Source organism: Macrobrachium rosenbergii, chromosome 12, assembly GCF_040412425.1.
Source record: "Macrobrachium rosenbergii isolate ZJJX-2024 chromosome 12, ASM4041242v1, whole genome shotgun sequence".
Classification (NCBI taxonomy): Eukaryota; Metazoa; Arthropoda; class Malacostraca; order Decapoda; family Palaemonidae; genus Macrobrachium; species Macrobrachium rosenbergii.
In genome coordinates, this window is record NC_089752.1 from 55,826,675 (window position 1) to 55,841,674 (window position 15,000).

Genomic DNA, 15,000 nt, shown 5'->3' on the forward strand with positions numbered 1-15,000 from the left:
GGAGAGTGCAAGCAAAAAATAGAACTCCGGACGGGAGTCTTGCAGTCAAACTATGGAGTCTAATTTCACGGGGGCCACGCGTCGACTGATGTGATTAGGACAAGATTAATGCAACGACGATTGATCACACGCACGGAATGAATATTCACTGATTAATTATGCAACGGATGATTCTGAAAAGGCTATTCAAAGGCTAATCATTCAGGTGCGTCTCCTGACTTCCCGATAGACAAACCAAGGTTTTCCAATCAAAGACTTTTCGTGAGGGGTAAAAACCATTTGCGTTTTTGATGCGCGATTTTTGAATCTGACATTTTCTGCTGCCTTTATTCCTTTTAGTTCTGTATTAGTTGGACAAGACTTTGAAAGAATAAGGCCTTACGAAAGAAAAAGGAATTAGCTCTTCATTAACTTTAATTTGTTGAGATAACAAGGTTTGCTTGCATTCAATTAGGAAAGATGAAAATAATGACACATGTTTTTCTAGCCTTAACCCAAGCACAGATTCCTTTCTAGTTCAATGCTATGATATAACTTCACTATCTAAGATTAGGAAAGGGTGTGATAGTTGGCGCTGCAGACGCACTGCAAAGGAAGAGCCTAAATATCCAGGATGCACGAGAATACGCGTAAAATACTATTGAAGAGAGCAGTGAGTGTAGGGGAGTTCGACAAGCTGCTCCTGATCCTTTTGTTTAGGTGCATGAACTAACTAATGTTGTGAAATTTATACCGCATAGGGAATTCATCAAATGTTCTACAGTTAAAGTACGAACGCTAGTGTGCGTTTTTTACAGTCACCTCCTCGATACTGATAGATTATATATATATATATATATATATATATATGTGTGTGTGTGTGTGTGTGTGTCTCCCGTGGATCAAGAATACAAGAGGTCCTCACATGAAAATAAAAGGTGAAACCGAGATTTTCAACTTTTATCTTAAATACTTACCAGAAGATGATTTTAAAACCCAAGTCAGAAAGTCTTGGTATCTACTGATTATATATATATATATATATACACACACACACACACACACACACACATATATATATATATGTGTGTGTGTGTGTGTGTGTGTAGAGAGAGAGTGTGTGTGTGTGTGTGTGTGTGGAGAGAGAGAGAGAGAGAGAGAGAGAGAGAGAGAGAGAGAGAGAGAGAGAGAGAGAGAGAGACGTCTAAACTTTAACTGCATTTACATAAAAAAAAACTCGAATAAAGAGAAGATTTTACATGCAAATAATATTTACATATACTAAAAAAAACAACCCATTTGGTACCGCATACAAAAGAGATTGATTATTTATTTTAACTACTTTTGCAGAGAGAGAGAGAGAGAGAGAGAGTGAGAGAGAGAGAGAGAGAGAGAGAGAGAGAGAGAGAGAGAATGGACTCTCAGCGAGAACAGTAATACACACTAACTCCCGCGACAGAAAAGCCATTAGTAATGGAAGTTTTCAGTCTTATCTATTCTTCGTTGTTATTTCTCTTACATACTTTATTCTTTACATTTTATTTCTTTCTTCGTAACTGGTTGCTTTCCCTGTTAGAGCCTTGAGTTTGTAAAATTCTGCTTTTCCAATCCTACCATCGCAGAAATTTATGCTGACAAATTTTCCCCAAAATTCTCTGCTTTATTCTGCAGATATGAGCGACATATCCTTAACCAAGCTATAAGAAAATGTACGATATAAAAGCCTGGAATACGGAATAAAGCCCATTTACAAGACTACGACAGCTCCTCTTACAGTATCATTCTGTTCTGGGAGTCTTAAAAAAAATGATAAACAAAGAATCCTTTGGAGACCATATCTGCCGCGTAAATCAGAAAGTAATCAGAGATTTCAGAGATTTCTCTGGGGAGGAAAGAGGTTGGCTCATACTTGAAAGATGGCATTGCGATAGTGTGTGTGTGTGTGTGTGTGTGTGTGTGTGAGTGTGTCATCTGTGGACGATGCAACACTATGTCGGGATTCCTCTCCAGGGAATTAAATTACTACTAGCTCAGTGCGGTAAAAATTTTCCATGGACCTTACGTCTCACTTCCGTCTGTGACAGAAACAAATATTTCAATTAATCCTCGCTGCCATCCAGGTTCAGATTTGACGCCAATCAGAGGCACCATATTAAAAACAATTAATGCCCATGATCATCCACTATATGAGTACACAATAATTTAAATGAAGAGAAATTGAAATAAATCGAGACTGCATACTCCATTTCCAGTCCGAAGCATCACAAGGCTTCACTACTATGCCTGAGACTCCAACTTCTGATTTACTGTCAAAGTGATATCACAATTGCAAATTAACTCAGTATGGGGAAAGTTGCGACATGAGGAGAAGTAGAGGGGGCAGAAGAGAGAGAGAGAGAGAGAGAGAGACGCATATACATTCTGCAACAACTCGATGGAGTTATTACGTTAAACTTGGGAGTGATTTATTACTTCCAGCCACATTATTCGTAATCGCTACACAAAACTCCAGAGCTACCTTTGCTATTCAGTTGCGATAAACCACCTACATACCACTGAATCAGTCTTAATGTACTTCCACTTCGTTCTATATAACCTGAAAGAATATTCTCAAATTATACAAAAGAAAAGAAAAAAAATATAATATCAACTTAATTCACGGTGGAAGAAAGAGAGAAAGAGAGAAGAGAGCCATTTGACATTCGGAATGGGAACGCTTCCTCACGGGCCACTGGCTATTATAGAGAATGCGTGCCAACGAAATATTTTCCAGAGTAAAAATCTATCGTCAGCTGTGCATAGCGAAGTGTGATTTTTAAATTACGTGAAAACATTTATGGGGTAAAGGGCTACACATTTTAGAGGAACGACCAAATCTGAAGTCAATCATTTAGACTGAAAATTCAGAGTACCATCTGAAATATCTAACAAAATTTCTATAGCTATGAAAGAGATGATCATAAGAGATTATTATAAACGCTCTTGTTAGCGCGCTGAAGCTCGGCGCTGCTGTCTCCCCTACCCTCCTGATCCCTTACCTACCCCGCCCCAACCGGGGCGGATAAACCGGTTTGCAGGGGGTGGGTGGCTGTGCCATGTCTCCCCTACTGTCATCCGGGGGAGGACAAACAAAATCCCCTCGAATATTATTATTATAAAATAAATCATATATAATAATCCCGCTAGATTAAAGTATGACTTTTCTGTCTTATATTTCTGTTTCTAATATCATCCACTTTTTTTCTGAGAGCGACTCTCCAAAGGCAATATTTGTCCTCAAGAGATAAGGCAATGGAAAGGGCAGTCTAACGCCCTTTCTCTAACCCAGGCCAAAAGAAAGGGGGAAAAGGGAAAGGAAAGTAGAGTGGACCTTAACACGAGGGTGGCGATGGTTTTTTTTTTTTATCTAGTTCCGAAATAAAAAGAAAGAAAAATGAGCAGAACTCACAAAAAATAGTGATATGAATTTAAAAGACCTCGTGCTGCACACTGATCAATTCCTAGTCTTCCCTACCAAAATCAAACCCTTGAAGACAGAAGGCGAGTTGTTACCGGTGGCGTGCTCGACTTTAAACGGTTGTTCCCAGGTAACGACCTGCATTTTCCAAAAGCACTCCTTGAGATCTCATTCAGAAACTTTAATGAACCGTCTTGCCGAAACTGCGATCTCAACCACGGACGAAAACTCTTGAACTTTACGATAATTTGGGTTTATATTTCTCACTATTATTATATGTTGTTAAAATCTGATTTTCATAAAAATATGATCAAAATTTTTTGCTCATCTTATACCAAGGTTCCGTAAGGTTTAAATAAATTCCATAAACAATTTTCACTGGTAAATGGCATTCAATTAATAACAGGATTTTTCTCACTTAAATCCTTTTTCATCATGCCTGGGAATTAATCACAAATGTTAAATCTTCTAGAAGGTCTACTGAGACCCATAAAAACCTATGATCTGCCAGTTTGTAACGAAAATAGGACCTCTACAACAATTCCACATTTCTGCTCCTGGGTGAAGGAAAGCTGAAACAGTCTAGGAAGGCTTCAGATCTTCAGAAAATATGGATTGAAGACTGTTGTTCGCTAACGACCGGCTCCCCCTCCTCCCTCCATCCTTTCTCTCCCCCCCCCCCAACACCAGTTTATTCTTTTTTTAATTCCCAAACAATCTAAGTTAATCATCACCTATACAACACTCCTTCGAAGATATTTTCCTACCAGTTCAATATTTTTACATTAATTTTAGGTACATCTATTTTGTTCATATGGAAAATAATTGCTTTATACGCAGTCCATAAAAAATAAAAGGAAGGATCTACACTTTTCTGAGAACGTCTCATGGCAAATAGAACAATATGAGGCAATTCATTGCAAACGATAATGCCTTTGCTATGAAAAACTTTGACATAGAAAAAATTAAGCACTTTAACCTTAATTTAAAATACGAAAACACGTATCTCTTTTCTTGGGACAAAAATGTGTGCGCGCGCGCATGCGTGTGTGTGTGTGTGTGTACATAAACAAGTCTATGTCCGTAAACACATTTAAATCTTTGGAATTAGCATCATCGCACAGTTCCATCTCTCAATACATGCACAGCAAGTATGCATTTGTGTTTGTCTTTACGTGCGTGTAAAACACCGAGAACTTTCAATACATATAAATAATGTTAACTAGTCAAAATCACCGAACTTTCAATACATATAAATAATGTTAACTGGTCAAATTCACCTCAACTGTTCAAATTTTGACTTGAAAACCAATGTTCCTATTTAGGGGAATTAAGGTTAAGGTGAAACAACTCACGCTGACTAAATAAATAAAACGTTCAACGTGACCCTCTGACTCCCCAAGGGGCAATAGGCATTTTACGAGAGCGGCGCCTGCAATCCAGCACTTTGCAGAAAAAAAGAAACTTGCACTCCACACTTCACAGGAGAATATCCCTTTGCTTTGGTATTATTCTCACTTTCCGCTCCATAAGTTGAGAGAGGTTAAGGGCAATATTTTTACAAGACAAAAGTTTTTGAGAAATATCAAAGTTAAAAAAAGGTCACCTAACGGATAATAATAATAATAATAATAATAATAATAATAATAATAATAATAATAATAATAATAATAATAATAATGGTGAAGAAATCCACAATGAAGTCAGTGAAATATAAAAAAAATATATATATAAAACGACAACATTGTGGATTTCTTCAACATTTTTTGTAACTGCGATAATAATAATAATAATAATAATAATAATAATAATAATAATAATAATAATAACCAAGACCGTGAACCGAAGTCTAATTATAATAATGATAATGTTGGTTCCTGAGCTCAGTGGTGGAGCATTGGATTCGTAATGGCAAGGTCCTTAGTTCGTTCAATCCTGGCCTGCCGCCTACCAGTCAGCAGCAGTAAACTAACCCCCCAACTTCTAAAATAAAAAAAGGCATTTGGTGAAAACAAAATATGAAGTTGATTGTAAAAATAATTATGTTCATTAGGCATCACCATGACTGATACGGCCCACTCAACTTCATTATCATCATTACCATTATCATATCATCATCATCACATTACCTTTTCTTTACCTTCTCCATGTCTTCATTAATGGTAACGAGTTACAATACCCGCAAACATTATATATATCCATCAGAGATAATGAAGAGCGAACACTAGCACTGGAAAAAGCTGATTAGAGAGAGAGAGAGAGGAGAAGATAACAATGACATCCTAAGATTTGTGGGTATGTGTGTGTCTGCGCATGTGCATGTATGTATGTATGTATATATGTGGGTGTGTGTATGTGTAAAGGGTTCTATCTTCGAATATGTTTCTTGCTCACCACGATTTCGATTTAATAGCTCACTACATATCTTTCATTCCACTTCATTTTATTTTGCAAATAAGGTGAATCCGCTCTGGGTTCAACCCTTCGTTGAAGTTAATTAAAATAAGAATTTCAATTTACATCAGAAAAAGACAACACACCGGCATTAATTAATAATTTCACCACAGCATTCAAGAAGAACGCTCCTACCGTCCATTAAGTGATTCATTCAATTCAAGGCTAAAAAACTCATTAAAATGATAATCAGGAGAATCACCGTCGTTTACATTTAAAAATGGACAACAATTCTTATATAAAAACAATAATAATAACGTGAATAATTAACAAAGAAATTCATTATTATTTGCTTGTAATGTATTACAAATGTTCATTCGTAACACAACAAAAGGATATGACGGCATGCTTTTCATTCAATATCGCTATATAAAACGCAATGTACATCCACACAGTGTTTTCTGTTTGCAACAAGGATAGTCAGAGGATAATGCACTCTACTTCTAAACTTGTCGTCGTCTACTAATTTGGTACAGCCTTTCACATCAATAGACCCCACATATGCATCTCAAATGATGGTGTCTTGGTTCAAGCTTTGGGCGGTACGTGACATAACTTGACCTCTCGACTTTCTCAAATTTCCGTCGTTTTTGACGGCATGGGTGCGCTACTACTACTACTACTACTACTACTACAAATAATAATAATAATAATAATAATAATAATAATAATAATAATAATAATAATAATAATAACAATATTATTATTAAACTTTAAGTTGATTCAGGTTTTGAAGCTAAATCTGAAATACAACCGAAGGCACATAAAACCTTATTTTGGACGGGCTACAGTATAGCTTTGCTCGAGTCGGGTGAAATAAAACCTCACAAGAAACCCTGGGCGGGGTGAAAAGGGAGCGGGGAGGAGAGGAAGGGGAGTCAAGCTGGGTCAAGGTCACTGCAAGGGCAAATCTCTTCGTCTCAAAATAAGATGGGCAAGGAATCAAGGGGGAGGAGGAGGGGAGGGGAGGAGGGGAGGGGAGGGGATGGGGAGAGCAGGGTGGAATAGAGGAGGGTTGAACCATGGACAGTTTAGACTTGGAACCTTATTGTTATTCTACGTCAGATTCCACACTCTCTCCCAAACAGCGGAGAGACAATTTTATTAACCCGTTTATTGTCTTCTGAGAGACGTGTCCTCAAAGAGACGTGTGTCTTAAGAGAGACACGTCTCCGAAGAGACACGGGAAATTCGAGATAAAGAAAGCCAGCTGAATCGCAAAACTTAAAATGTCTGGGTTCAAAATTAAGCAGATTTAACAATGAATGATTTTCTGGTTTAAAGTTGCTCTAGAACTAATCTAGCAAAATATAAACCAATTTAAAATCATTCTTAGCATTAGAAGTGAAGTCAAGGACTCTGAGTCCAAAATGATATTATGATACAAGAAGTACCCAAGTAAAACTGGTGTAACTCAAGTCTCCAAAACTGAATTTGCATGAAATTTAAAATATAAAGATTCAAATGATATGAAGTTCGAAAGGCGTTCCAGAGATATTATTCATAAACTGCATAATGAAATATATAAGATGAATGGGGCAAAGAGACTGCAAGGAATAAGATTTATTTTACTGGATTGCAAACGAGCCTATACGTGAAAACCTAAAAACATTTTCACGTATAGACGCTCTATCACTGAAGTAAAATTGCTAGCCCTTCTGAACCACGAAAATTTGTAAATAATCATGCCTACTCTTCATTTCACTATTATATAAACGTAAAGTTATGGAAATTAATCCTTATCTATCTGTATACAATAAATACAAATATGCATAATAAACTTTTAACCTAATTTACCACATTCGTAAGGTAGGGACCATCCATCTTTTTAATATTACTACTACGAGTATTGTACAGGAAACGTTTCAGCTATTTGCGTACTGATTTAGCGAGAGAGAGAGAGAGAGAGAGAGAGAGAGAATCAAATTAACTTAAAACAGATTTTCACTACACGGCCAGTCTACTGATCTAAATTAAAGACAAACTCAGTTACGATCTAGTATGAAACACTTGATCTCTCATTTTCTACGATAATTAAAGTACGGAGACTTCTACAAATCCGCATTCTTTGATTTCAAAATGTCTGTAATAAAAATATATTTCCACTTGTTGTTTGCGAGAGATTTCTCAAGACTAGTCAAAGCTACAACCTTCTCACCTAGAACTGTGGTTGCATATTAAAAATAAAACTTAATTGGAAAGGGACTGTTGATATTTCTTCTAAAGAAACGGGTGTTGGAGGTTGGAACAGGGGGCTGGGTGGAAGGTGAGGTGGATTCTACAGGACTCAGACAAGAGAGGCTTTGGTTGAAACAAAAAATCGATATGGAAAAGTCTGAAGTTTATAATCAGAGGCAACTATTCTGATGAATTTTCGTATCAACGACAACTTGCATCGATTTGCAATTTCAATAATATATATATATATATATATATATATATATATATATACATATACATACATATATATATATATATATATATATATATATATATATATATATATATATATATACATACAGTATATATATATATACACATTTATATATTTATAAATATATACAAACATACACACTACATATACAGATTATATATCAATGACAACTTTGCATCGATTTGCAGTTTCAATAATATATATATATATATATATATATATATATATAATTTATATATATACAGTATATATATATATATATATATATATATATATATATACATATATATATATATATATATATATATATATATATATATATATATATATATATATTTACATACAATATATATATATACACATTTATATATGTGTATATATATATACACATATATTTATAAATATATACAAACATACACAGTATATATACACATTATATATGTGAATATATATATATATATAATATATATATATATATATATATATATATATATATATATATATATATATATATATATATATTCTAAAGCATATAAAAAATGACGTACTGTGGTTTGAACGTTAAGCACAACAAAGTTCCATTCTCGTCGAGTACTTGCGTATGGCCATACAATCTAGCCGGCTCATCAAATACGGAAATTCAGTCTGCACAAACCTCGATTCAATTTTCAGAAAGGGTCTGTGATGAGAACAAAGCGCGATCCTTCAGCTTTGGCTGCATCGCTAGATAAGTTACAATCAATCATCGATTTCACTTGACTGGAATATTCATAAGCTATTTAAAAGCTGCTTGCTGACGATACTGTCGTCTGGTTTTTTTTTCTTAAATCTCAATGAGCAAGTTTCTCTTGGCTATTTATAAATAAAAATATGAAACGTTTATGTTGATGGTCTATTTGAAAAATCTCCCATTTTGCGGTGATGACGGTTAAGATATATTTGAAAATTCTATCTATTTTCATTATATGTTTTCTCCAGCAGTGTTTATGTTATGACTAACAAACAACTGACTATTAAAAACATATAACTGGCGGGCAATCCACTAATCATACAACCAATTTTGCCCTTGCCAGACAGATACTAGTCAACACATACAGACCACTACAATAAAACAAAGAGAACATTATATAGAAATCCGATGTAATAGAAAAAGTCAAATAGTCAGATCTTATACCAATAATATATAAAAAAATATTTCCCAGGGGAAAAGAAACTGTCATAACCCAAAGCCGGACTTTTTATAGTGTGGGTCATGGGCTTCGCTCTCCGGCAGCCGTAACCATTTCGTTCTGCTCTGCTGAGGACCTCTTGGGGTTCCCCCTCGACATTTTGTGTCATTTGTAATCCTCGTTCGACTCGGGCACAAAGCTATACAAGAAGTGCCGGGCGAAATGGTACAGTTAAATGGACTCATGATCTGAGTATCCTTGCCTCTGTTGGTTGTTCAGAGTCCGGAGGGACGCACTAGGCCTTCTATTTCCTATCTCATCTGAGGGCACGGGATCTTGTTGGCATCAGGCGTGCATACTCTAAACTAAACCAACCAACCATGAGTATGGTACCCTATTACAGTAAATTGTTAAGTACATTTATAACTACATAAACGACTACACTAGCAAAATAATTCTAAGCATTATTAGTAATAGCAATGGTGTAATTTTCATTAGTTACATAAAAAATGTTCAAATCGCAGCTACCAATATACGGGATGACCACATTAACTCTATCCTAGTTAGTAACACTCATTATACACTGGAGTGATGTATGTGATATCGTCCAAATTTAATAAGCAAAGAAAATATCGGTTTCTTTCAGTGTACATACCGTAAAACGTTAAAATTTGTTATATTTCCAAAGTGTACAATGCTTAGCGAACTCTCTTGTAATTTGAGCTTTAATTTGTGTGAAAGCAGCAATGGTTGTTTTCTGTCATTGTGTATTACTTTGACATTCCATTTCAAAAACGGTAATTTTCTTACGTGATATGAAGCATTTAGCCTCTCTCTCTCTCTCTCTCTCTCTCTCTTGTTCTTCCTTAATGGATGAAACTTTTATGAGACCGATACACATACAAAGTTCATAATTATAGGAAACGCGTAAACGACGAAACAAGGATGTTTGCGATATTTCAAAAAAAAAAAAATTTTTTTTGTTTGTTTAGTGTTACAAAAAAAAAACAAATTGGTACCTGTTTGTCAGTTAAAACTATATTTATATACTTTTTTTCTGTACGGTCTGCTTTTATATAAGTTTTCCATAAACATATGACCTTTCATTGACTATGAATTTACAAGCAAATAAGAGAAACATAACGGTAGATAAACACATCGTGCTTAATCCAAATAAAGTGCACACACTTTGTTAAGTATTATGAATTGTAAAGTTTGTGTCAGTCTTTTTGTAAGTGTGATCCATCAATTCAAGCAAATTGGAACTCAACTGAGTTGATATTAATTAAATAAGATTCCGATTTTTACAGTTCCCTACAGTTTTCTGCATAGGAGGGTCTATCCAGGATTTAGCACTTGGAGTATGACTGTTCGGTCGGTTTTTTCCAAGTTAAGGAAAACGACTTAATTTTGAGACAAATACATACGTACATACATACATGCATATGTACACACACACACACATATATATATATATACATACATATATGCGTGAATATATATATATATATATATATATATATATATATATATATATATATATATATATATATATATATATATATATGATATATATATTGTGTGTGTGTGTGTGTGTGTATATGTATATATACATACATATATATATATATATATATATATAATTATATATATATATATATATATATATATATATATATATATATATATATATATATAAATATTATGTGTATAATGGCTTTCTGACTTCCAAATTCTTCATGCAAAATATCTCCCTTTTCTGGAGAGATTCAAATGTACAGTGCAAACTCGCTAGAAAAGTGTGGCAGGCAGTTAGAGAACGGTTTATAGATCACAATTTCATGAAAATATTCATTATCTGACATGGCCGATCTAATTTTCCAACACAAAGCCTGCAAAATCAGAAGATTTAAAGATCGCCTTTGTTTCCTTAGTCAGAAGATGAGTCAACAAAAGATTATGTGGTCTTCCGTATTGGGAAAGGAATTACGAAGAGCAATTACCAATATACCTCAGCGATATGGACCGAGTTTAATTTTACATAATTAGTTCAGCTTCATGTAATCATACACTGTGTAAAAGTGATTTCTGAGGACAAAACTTATGATTGGCAGAGCATGCGTTTGTCTAAAATGCCAGGCAAGGAACATTTACCTCCAAGACATAAATGAGCTTATTTGACTTATCTTTTTCCTCAAACTCGACACTTGATCAATATACCATCTGGATCAATAACTGACATTCTTAATTAAGGTTCAGGATTAGCCTCCAATCAAAAATGAGGTATGAAAATATAATCTGAAAAATCCTCAAGTCGAAGTCGATATTTGTAAGCAATATCTCTCCCAATGTTATAGCATTGGTATCCTTCTCAATAACAAATGAAGCGTGCAGTATCTCTCTCAATTGCATATTGCAAAGATAGAAACACTGTATGTTATAAATCCACTCTCATTTTCAACATAATTTTCTTCATTTGTTACGACTGCTAGGCAGATTTCCTTTCGTAATTGTCACCTCATCAAAGGGAGTTCCATAACTCACTGGATATTTTCCCAAATACAACATTAAAAAGGTAACAAGTGAATGACATAAACACTAGAGTAGAAAGCAACTCATCTCAAATATTTTCCAAAATACAACATTAAAACTGATACTTGGGTCACAAACTAACTAATTCTTTCAATGGTCAAGATATTCCTCTGCTTCTTTTGCTAACATTACAATTCACGTTTCAAGAAACTGACTTCCCATATTAGTTAACATATACAATAAGCTTCAGGTTATACCGGTAGTCTAAATCAAAATCTGTTAAGCAGACTTTCCCTGTCTTGTACATAGCATTAAATCACCTAGTTTTTAGCTCAAATTTTCGGAATTTTAAGATCGCCAGCTACATGATAAATGATGCAAAAAAGTAAACCAAGTCTTATTTTATTTCACGCATCAATTAATTCTAAAGACCACCAGAGACCCAAACTACAGCAGAATTACCGCATTTAAATAACCCCTTGATATAACAAGGAAGAAAATTACGAGTATATACCATTATGTACCGGGTCCAGAAATTCATGTACAGAAAAATACTTATCAAAAAGAACTCGATAACGTATATTACCGATTTTGCTTAAATTTGAAAGCTTATTTTGATAATTGTACTTGAAACTACGGAACTGAAGTTGACAAAGTGTTTTGCTGATTGTACTTCAACTTGACGACGCATACTAATGGCTTTACTTGAAGTTGACAGAGTATATCGACGACGTATGTTGATTGATTTTACTCAACTTAGACTAACATTCTGATGATGATATTCATCCCAAAGTATGCGCATGTTATCAAGATAAAATGTGCAATCATATGATACTGACAAAATATTTTGATGAGTACAACCAGTCTCCATAAAGACAAAATCACAAGAGTATAGATTAAATAGTTTTCTTTTAATTTTTGTACATTATATATATATATATATATATAATATATATATATATATATATATATATATATATATATATATATATATATATATATATATATATATACATACATATACACACACATTTCATTAACAATTTCTACAAACAAACCACGAAGAGAATAAGCAATCGAATGCAAATTCCGCATTTCCTTCCATGAGCTCATCACGAGTTACCAAGTAGTACTTAATGATGGTTTCAGATTATCCAATTAATGCTACATTGTTAATCAATCACCCATGAAGTTTAATCAGACAATTGATAATTTGGTTATTCACTCTGCTGGAAAATGCTGCTTTTAATGAACCACATATTTATCTGACAACTGTTTATACCAAAGCGCATAATGGTTCTTCCCTCCCTCATTCAGTATTCTGACGTCAATAATTCGCCTCGTCATTAATTACCGATACCGCATCCCTTCACTCACAAATACAAAAGGTGCTCTGGCAAGTGGTTGTTTTTCGTAATGGAAAAGGAAGAGAAGGAAACTAAATTAAGTATTAGAAATTCATTGCAATATGGGTAAATGGCTGCACTCGTAATACTATTATTATCATTATTCAGAAGGTGAACCCTATTCATATAGGAGCAAGCCCTCAGGGGCCATTGACTTGAAATTCCAGCTTCCAAAGAATATGGTAATAGGAAATGAAGAAAGAAGAGATCATTTATTAAAAAATGAAAAAATTAACAAATTAATAAATAAATAAAAAAAGTAAGAAAATTATTAAAATACAAGGAGAATTGTTTTAGGGTAGTAATACATTGCAACTTCGCTTGAACTTGCACAACATCCTCAGGGAGACTGTTCCACAGTCCAGCGGGGTGAGGAATAAAGGATCTCTGGAACTGAGAAGTTCGACAGCGAGACACATTACTTCACATCGGTGCTGCTGTTCAACAAGTCTGGTTCCTCTTGGCAGATAAAAGGGATCAGGGATCAATTGTCAATTTGAAAGATCTCTGTTAAAATTCAACTTATGAAAAATGGACACATATTAATCCTGGGCTTGGATTATATTATGTTCGCCTGCTAAATAGCTATTCGTGTTTACCAGCATTTCTCCTTGACAAAAGCTGCCTCAAGAAACGGGATCGAAGATAAATGTGTAGCATTAAGATGGCATCTCTGACATCAAATTCATCACAAAATCAAATCTAATTTCTCCGCAGTGATTATGATTTTAAAGTAGAAATAAAGTCTCACCGAGAAGCAAATCTGACATCACTGTTCATTGGCTTCAAGATATTTACCGAATGGCAAACAGAATTCGTAACCGATCGCCAAAAGCGAATCATTGTAATCAAGCAGTAATTTTACTTAACATTTCTTTAAAACAAGCTTTTTTTCGTGCTACAAAAATTGTTTATGATATCCTTACGTATAAAAAATCGCTATAAAGCAAGCAAAATGACCTTAAAAAAATATGTTTGTAACAACACTTCTGTTTTTTTGTTATATTTCAGCAAAAAAAGAAAGAAAGAGATAAAAGGACAAGACAAATGATCGTCTGACTAACTGCCATTGTCTTAATGTTCAGACCAAACAACTTAATCTCAGGTTCCAGAGTCATTTATTTCAGTCAAGTTAGATATAATTTCAGCACAAATACACTCAAACAAATAACTGACTGCTTAGCTTTCTCTTTCGTCATTTATATAGTAATTTATGTCGACGTTAGTGCTTAGAAGTGATTATTTACTTCGGTAAATGGTTATGCTAAATAGTCATTATTTACTAGATCTTTTGTCGGTAAGATTAAGAACTGAATTCATGAATGTTACATGTTTTATTTTTTTAATTATTCGAAAGGATTTTTTTTTCTTTGGTGACATAAAACACACACATATATATGTGGAGGTATATATATAAAATATATATATATATATATATATATATATATATATATATATATATATATATATATAATTTTGAGAACGATAATCTTCAACCTACGACTAAGCATCAGGTATTTACTTTCGTCATCGTGTGGTGCAATTTCATAACGGTTACAGTACAAGCGT

At 34.0% G+C, this 15,000-nt stretch overlaps 1 protein-coding gene across 2 annotated transcripts in view; it reads right to left on the minus strand.

Moving 5' to 3' along the window:
• LOC136843669 (octopamine receptor beta-2R-like) overlaps positions 1–15,000 on the minus strand; it is a 413,556-nt gene that overhangs the window by 56,026 nt on the left and 342,530 nt on the right. The window lies entirely within an intron of this gene.